We start from the raw sequence: 8,756 nt of genomic DNA on the forward strand, positions 1-8,756 counted from the left end.
CATACACGCGGTCTGTCCTCTCTTGATCTGTGTGCCTGCTTGTTGTGTTGTCTATCTCCCTCGGGTTTAGGTTCGGGCTCGAGTGAATCAAAATAACGAAGAGAATGTGCCGTTGATGATCGGTGGAAAAAAAGGGTGGTGGTACTTGTTAAATATCATCGGATCCTTTGGTGCTCTCGATAATCAGTCCGAAATATAGTTTTGTGTATTGATGCACGCGAGATTTCTCGTACAGATCGTCCCGCCTTTCTACACCGATGCTGAATATTAGTGATTTAAATTATGTGTGAATTCGACGTAAGGAAACGCAATCGTTTTGTGGATTTTCGGTCTCGCCTTCGAGTTTATTGTGTCAGTGAAATTTTTTTTCGGTGTTTTCCATTTGGTTGATACGATGTAACCTATATCGACGAATTCTCATTATATCATAATTGTTTCTTCTTTTGATTTTTATAAATATTGCACGATTGCTCGAGCTTTCGTTGCAATGTTTTTCTTAAAAAGTGGTCGTTCTCAGTCGATAAACAATTCGTTCAGTTTTTATCGATCGAGATATTAAATTTTTTTTATATTTCACCGTTTTTTTTATTTCTTAAATTCAATTTCATTTTGTAACAAATTGTTTTTGGTATGATCCAGCACTTCAAAACAATTAAAAATTTGTCAATTCCTCTTTTTTATTTTCGCCACTCAAATTAAATTGTATTTTTTTCCAACCTGTGTCATCGGGCTTCTTACCACGCCTAACGGTTCTTCATCAAAATTCTAACATCGAAACCAGTGGATATTCTACATTTTAATACTTTTTGTTCCGTTGATTAATTACTAAAAAACTTTTAAATGTTAAATAAAACATATATGATGAACAGAAAAAAAGAACAAAATCAAAGGTGTATTCTATAATTAAGGAGTTAATGAATTTTGTCCAAGTGGCTAACTGTTATATGTGAACACGCTAAAGAAGGTAAAAAGTGTTCGACAAATTGTTATAATGACTATATTTTAATGGTGTTATTAATATTTATATAGTTTATGGTATAATTCGTTGAATGGTAAATGTAGGGTTAAATATTTAAATCTTTTTATTTATTTTAATATTAGTTAAACTAATGTTTTTATTAAGTTTGACGTAGTAATCATTAGGGGTTAATATTTTTGTTGTTGATATTTTCATCGCCATTAGTATCGTTGATGGCGCCACTCTCTCTATTGGTATTATTCTTAATAATATTTCATAATATTTTTCTTGAATTATCTTCTTGTTCATCTTTTCAATTACAACGATATTATTTTCTTTAAAATTTATATTAATAAATAAATTATATCTATTCGTTGGTTCAACTAACATATTTTTAATATTTCAATTAATATTTAATTTCGCATATATTTATAAGTTGTATATTTTCAGTTCGTATCAATTTTTTTTAAATAAAATATATATATTATATATCTATATCGAATAATATGCAATTTTTATATTTACCATGTCATTTTTATTAATATTATTTTTTATTTCTTTTTAAAAATATTAAAAGATTTTTTTGTAACGCACATATTAATATTCCCTTTTTACTGTCTTTTTTTGTTATTCTTATATTGTTTTGTAGATCTATTACTTCCATTCATCACGCTTTAAATCGAATTTTTATATATGTCGACATATTTTCTAAATTTTTTATTTCATTTATGAAAATTTATTATTACATTTATTAATGAATATAATCATCAATATTTATAGCGAATACAATTATCAATAACTTATGAATTTAATTTATAAAAATATTATATATTTATGAATTAATATCTTGTGTATTTATAAACTTTTGTGTAATTATTTTTTTCGTATAAATTATAAATTTTTATAAGTAATTAATTTATTTTTTAACATTTATATTTTAGTGCGATGATATTTATTAATTGTGTATATTGTTATAATAAAAATAGAATTTTTAATATTTTTAATGTCATTTTTAATGTCGTAATTAATTTGTTTTCAATAAAACCAATTATCTATTTACTTTTTACTTTATTTTTATTTTTATTATATACTTACATATCATATAATCACATAAATTTTTATGTGATTTATGATTAATATTTTTACAGGCCTTCACATTGTTAAATTTTATATAATCAATATTGTTTATTCAATATTTAAACATCAATTATTTCAAATATTTTTAAATAATTTATATTTTTTCGCAAATAAATTTTGAACAAGTATCAAAGGTATCAAAAATCGTTGATTAATAAAAAATAAATATACGAATACATCATATACACAGTCAAAAGTTTGATATCACTTATTTATAAATAAAAAAAAATAGTAATATAGTGAAAGAAGTCTGCAATAAATTTAACAAAGATAAAAATAGAAAACTATATTATTTTGTTTTCTTTTATAAATCATAAATAATAGATGTGATTCCAAACTTTTGAACAGTAACTTATGTTAAAATTATTATTCACATAAATATAAACTGCTGCAAACAGGAAACTTGAATAATACGAGTACTCGTTGAAAATATTTTGACTAAAAATACGTCAATACAATAAAAAAATACTAATAATGTACCTTGTGTTTATTTGCATTTTTAAATATATCGATAACAATAATATCATCGTTTAATATTAAGTATTAATATTTTTAATCCCTAAAATTCCTATGAATTTGCTTTTTTTATTTTTCTTACTCTTAATTTTTATCTCGTCTTATTTTTTAAATAGTTTTTTCTTTGTGCAATTAAATAATTATTTTAAGATTGCATGTACTCTATGATATTTTTACATATAATAGTTATATATAAATTTCTATATATGAAAGTGTTAGATCCGTGTTATTGGTTTTATGATACAAAATGTAATCTTAAAAAATATATATACACAATATTAATTGGAAAATTAATATTTAGGTAATCTCTCTTTATAGTCATTTGTTGGTTTATAGTTTTTTCCAAATTTTAAGAGAAATACAATAATAGTAGTTTAACTGTTACAGAATATATACATTAATCGTTTTTTTAAGTAAATGATAGGATAATATAAGAAATACTATTAAAATCTTTATCAATTATGTATCAGGTTGTAAAAAAATGATTATATATATAATATATATATATGTATATAGTTGAAATTTTTTTCATTAAAATTTAAAATATTGTAAAATTGTATAAAATGATTATATAAAAACCACTATAAAAAGAGATCTTTCCATATATAATTCTCTTTTTCACTGGAGAAGATTGATGATAAGATTGAGAACAAATGAACATAAAACTAAAAGTAATAATTCGTAATGAAGAAGGTTATTATGTCAGCTAAGATATCATAAAACTTTGATAATTGAAATCTGAAAGAAAAAAAAAAAAAGAATTATTCAAGTGTTTAAAGAATCCGTAATTCAAACTATGAGTTTCTTGAAGTTTTCCTGAATTCTAGATTTAGTATTTGTCTTTTTAATCTTCAACGAAATGGAAAAGGCGACATTTTCAGATGTCAAATATTATTTTTCTAATTCATTTTAATTATTATATTTTCTATATTATCATTTTCCCATACGTTATATTATTAAATAAAAAAAATAATTTATCTATTTAATCGTTACTTTATGTAATAATTTTATATTCGAATTCACTGTTTTTTAACAGTAATTAATTCATTTCGAATATTTCTTATTATAATTCTTATCGAATGTTTTTTCGGTGCTAAACAGACAAAATAAAAAGGCTTTACTTTTCAAACTTTTATAGTATGAGTTAACTAATTCAATATTTGTTCAAATACTTACAAGCTTCTTTCAAACATTGTAAAATTCTTCGAGTGGAAAAAATGCAGTTATTAATTATAACTGTGATTCAAGTTTAAAAATTTCCAATCAAGATTAAAAAATTCGCATTAAATCGTATTCCTCGAATTGAAATAGCTTCATCGAATAATTATTTAATTTTTGTTAAATAGACATTAAACGAGCATGTATTAATCACAGGAAAAAATTCATAAACAAATGAATAAAATTCGATGTATTATACATACCATAGTCATATAATACGAGTGGATTAGGATTAATCTTTTGCTTCATCGATTAAAAAAATTGAGCACACAATTTCCATTCTTTTCCAAATAAAACTTCGTTTATCAGGAATAGCCAATATTCAAACGTTTTTTAATATTACAATAGCATATTTCTTACAAGAATATCCTGTAAATAGAATATTTTGTTTATTTCTTACCTGAAAATATCTGAAAATCGAGATTTAAACTATGCACTTACTTGTTTCGACCAGATCGAATGAAATTTTCACAGTTATAACAGAGATTTTATTACTATCATTTTATCGAAGTGATTTTTAATTATCTTGTTATATTGTATTGTATTCTGTAATAAAAATTTTTATGCATCAAAACTGGATACATTTATTAGCATCCTCGATAATTCAAAACATAGGGATAGAAAGATATCTAATATTTCATTGTCACGTGACTAGTAAGTGTGCTAGAATTATAGACTATTTACTATATATATTCGATGCTGTCCACGTTAATCTAGAGTACTTTTCCTATTTTCTCTCCATTATCATGTTATACCGAATTGTTTAACCAATACTTCTATACAAAGTGTTCTACAAGTTCCGCATAAACTTTACTAACTTGTTCTATGACTAAAAGTAAAAAAAAAGTGTAGAGTTCTGAACAGTTTCATCAAGTCAGCAATGAAAATATAATTTTCTCTTATAGTATGTAAATGCCTGAAAAATTGCGTGTCTCCTTAAAGTAAATAATGAAATTGACGAACTAGTACCAAAATTAATACTTCTTGTCGAATATCATTGTGGTCATTTTCAAAGTACGAATCTATGAATCAATGCTATTTTCTATGTCAATTTTGGAAAATTGTTTTTTTTATAAGAAATGGTCTTTCATTAGTATTTCGTAGTATGATTAATGGCATCAAAATATCTTTCAACTTTTAACTAATATAAAATAACTATGTCGAAAAGTTCTTTTTTTATATATATAATATTTTCTTGTTTTTAAAGATAAAAGAAATATTGAAAAGAAGATATTTTGATAACAGTAATAACATCAAAAGTCATAAAAAAAAAACTCTATAAAACTATTTTAAAAATAATCACAATAGCATTCACTAATAAAATAAAGTTTGTATTTTTATCACGATATTGCAAATTTTATTGTTATTCTTCATAAATAATAATAAATAAATTATGTATCATAAAATCAAAAAATATCTGTTTAATTTAAATTTAAATTAAATTACAACTTAATTAATTTAAATTAGTTAGGTTAGATTATAGTTAGATTAGGTTAAGTTACTTTGAGAAAAATAATGACAGCGTTAAAAAAGATAAATCGTATCTATAGAAGAATATGTCAAATAGAAAGAATATATAAAGAAAAAAAAATGTACCTGAAAAAAGATTTTTCTAAAATAAATTACGAGTTTAATCTGATACATAAAATTACGAGCAAATTATAAAAAACGATTATAAGGATTTGTATTTAATTTTTGTACTAATATCTTGTTTTTTGCTCGTACATTTCATAACAAGTGTCAAAACGTACGTGCTTAATTGGTACTCTTATACGCACTACGTACTAGCGCCTCCAGCGTTAGTTTAATGACGTTAATGTCGATTTAATTACATAGAATAAAGAATACTCGCAGAATGGTTGATGTTCTTTCTTACGATAGTTTATACGATAAATACCGATGTAAGAACTTGAAAAAGATAATTTCGAGTTGTAATGAGTGGAAAAGATTGGAATTTAACTAGATATATTTTCGAATGGCAGAAATTTTAGGCAGAAATCAATTTAATGATTTTTTAATTTTTAAAAAAAAATAATTATATAAAGCTCTAAAAAAGAATTATTATATGAAAAATATTTTATATATCGGCGACATAAAATATTGTTTCATATAAATTTTAATAAAATAATAAAAATATAAAATAAAAATATAAAAATAATAACATTAAATATGATTATTTAATTGTCTGATAAAATAATACGATAATAAAAATATTGTTATAATTATAAAATCGTTGATGAGCTTAAAACTGAAGAAAAATGATTTTATGGAAGAAGATCTTGAATCACGATATTTATCATCGTGAATCAAATAACAATGTTAAAAGAATAACAAAAATATTACAATGTTTGATAATACCTTGTATGTAAAAAATAGTAATTAAATGGGGTCACATAAATATCTCTGTTATTTTTAGAAATATGAAATAACGTTGTTTACAAAAATATTATTCTATAGAAAGAATCGTGACATAGTAATAACATGTCAATAATCTTTTTTGAGTTTTTCTTTTACAAATTTCAAAATCATTTCTATTTTTTTTTTTTTTAACATGATTAATGTGAAATTTATACAAAGATATATGTAAACGTACAATTTGAGATAACAAAAGAAAACAATATGGAAATTGTTCAATTTAATCATTTATTTCATGTGCAAATATATATTAAGAGAAATTATAACGAATACACGGTTGCAATTTGGCAAACTGGCTCGCCAATCTCCTTTTGTAGCTTTTGTGGCTCAGTAATATATCAATTACTATTGAAACAGAACTAAGAAACTCCGAGACTTGTGAGTCCTAATTAGAATTCAAAGTTTTCGCCATATAGGGTTGGCAACTTGTATGCAGGCTGTTAACCACGACAAATCAGCAAATAGATTGTTAACCTTACTAATGTTACATAGAGCTCGTTATTACTTAATCATTATTATTATAATAACACTATATAACGAGATATTAGATTGTTTGCGCGTGGAATGATCAGTTTAACAACTTGAGATACCAAATAAATATTTATTATATATTAATTAATTAAGAACATGAAAATATATATTTATACATTCTATCTATTTAATTGATGATTATAGATGATTGGGTCATTTCTGACAAGATAAAATACATCACGACGATAATGCAAACAAGATTGAAATAAAATTTAAGTAACTTTGGACGCACTTGTGATGTTGTGATAGCTTTTGACCTAACCTCCGTTTCATAGCACCGGCATAGTTAACGGTTTTAACCATATTTACAAGTGATTCTTTTATGTGCAGTAATTGGTCCGCAAAACACCGGCTGAAATGTATCATCGACTGTGATATACCTGATGTGATATCCTTCGAGGAAGAATGCAACTCCGTACAAGATTCGATCGATGAAAAATAGAATTCTCTGCCCGTCATCATGTTCACGAGGGCCAAGATGCCGGTGACTGGTGATGGGACTTTTATTAACCGCGGTGTAACGAGAAATGTGACATGTTGTCGTTAAGCAACAATGAGCATCGGGGAGCACGCATCAGCGAAAAGTAAGTAGGATAATACTGGAGATATTTTTCATTATTAACCTTTTTGCAAATGCGGACAAATTTTTCTTCTTTCCTTTCTCCCTTTTCTTCTCCGCTCTCGTATCTTTATATTTTACGAACTTATATAATAACTGCAGATTTAATTACAACGTATTCATTTTACAATGTTCGATAGATCCATGACATTAAGTAAGATTTAGCGCGAGAATTTCCTCTATTTTTTGTGAAACGTTATTGTGCGCTTTTAAATATAAATATTATCGTATCGTATTCGTATAATATTGGATGAATGCAGAAGTTTTGACGGATTTCCAGTAGATTGTACGATCGGCATTGTTTCGAAGAAACAATGGACAATCTTGTCGAAGCATTATACATCGTTAACAACGTAACGCAGCAGTCAGCTGTCATTCAAAATAGGAATCGATATGATTGAATTAAATTTTAATTTAAATAAAATTGAAAGAATTATCGATAAACTGCCATTTACTTACAATATTATACAATAATGTATAATTACAAAATGATAGAAAAATCTTGCGAATATACGATATGAATGCAATCCAATATGAGTAGTATTCGTGCCGATACATCGAACTATTGGAACTGGAGCTCTAAAGTACATAGTTAATAAATTTATGGTAGCTGTATGAGTACTTAATAAAGTTATCTGAACAGCTAATTAGACTACCTAAGAAATTAATATAGTTACCTGACTGAACTGATAAGCTTATGCGGGAATTGTGTGAAAAAGCAAATTTTATTAAAACAATTTGAAAGATTAAATTAGACTCTTGCAGAAAATATATCTACTTTATACGATTGATCATTTTGAAATTAACTTTTCTGAAGATCTGTATCTTTTAAATTCAATTTTGGAATTAAAAAGAAAAATAAATAAGAAAAAAAAATACAAATACATACGTGTTTCCCAACAAAATCCCAGCAAATAGTGCAAAAAAAAATCGATCGACTTGGCTCGTGCCACGATTACTTCACATGCAAGCAATAAAATTTCTTTGAAGAAAACGTAACAAAACGTTGAAAGGTATTGATAACATTGCGGAATTAAATGGAATTTAAAATATTTTCGATAAAATGAGAAAAAATGCGATATAGAAAAAGGAAAATTTCAAATTAAACTGTACATACCAATTTCCAAATTATATAGATATAGTAACAGGTTGAACGCTTATCTCTTTAAATTGCATTTGTAACTACTTAAACTTACAATTTAATGGAGTGAATTCTACAAAGTTAAGATCAGGAGTTGAATTGTTCGGGACAGTTGCGTCTCATTCGGCTCACTGCCAACAGACGTACAAAGAGTGGTTCGTAGAATCACATCCGAGGAAAACGTCACCAAGATCGGCCACACTTTTTTTTTTTTTTTTAGA

The 8,756-nt window shown here is 25.2% G+C and overlaps 3 long non-coding RNA genes across 3 annotated transcripts in view; 1 reads left to right on the forward strand and 2 right to left on the reverse strand.

Annotated features, from left to right (window-relative positions):
• Positions 1 to 624: 624 nt before the first annotated feature.
• The window catches only part of LOC102670734, a 10,097-nt gene continuing 1,965 nt past the window's right edge, over positions 625 to 8,756 (forward strand). Inside the window, exons 1-2 of the long non-coding RNA XR_004151365.1 lie at positions 625 to 964; positions 7,106 to 7,359. This is a non-coding gene — a long non-coding RNA (uncharacterized LOC102670734). The remainder of the gene's footprint in view (positions 965 to 7,105; positions 7,360 to 8,756) is intronic.
• On the reverse strand, positions 4,499 to 5,866 carry LOC116186382. The gene is made up of 2 exons (XR_004151366.1): positions 5,426 to 5,866; positions 4,499 to 4,658 (listed from the first exon to the last, which is right to left on the reverse strand). It is a non-coding gene; the product is annotated as an uncharacterized LOC116186382 (long non-coding RNA).
• On the reverse strand, positions 7,507 to 8,211 carry LOC116186384. Its single transcript, XR_004151367.1, has 2 exons — positions 7,854 to 8,211; positions 7,507 to 7,763 (listed from the first exon to the last, which is right to left on the reverse strand). It is a non-coding gene; the product is annotated as an uncharacterized LOC116186384 (long non-coding RNA).

Source organism: Apis dorsata, unplaced genomic scaffold, assembly GCF_000469605.1.
Source record: "Apis dorsata unplaced genomic scaffold, Apis dorsata 1.3 scaffold_41, whole genome shotgun sequence".
Classification (NCBI taxonomy): domain Eukaryota; kingdom Metazoa; phylum Arthropoda; class Insecta; order Hymenoptera; family Apidae; genus Apis; species Apis dorsata.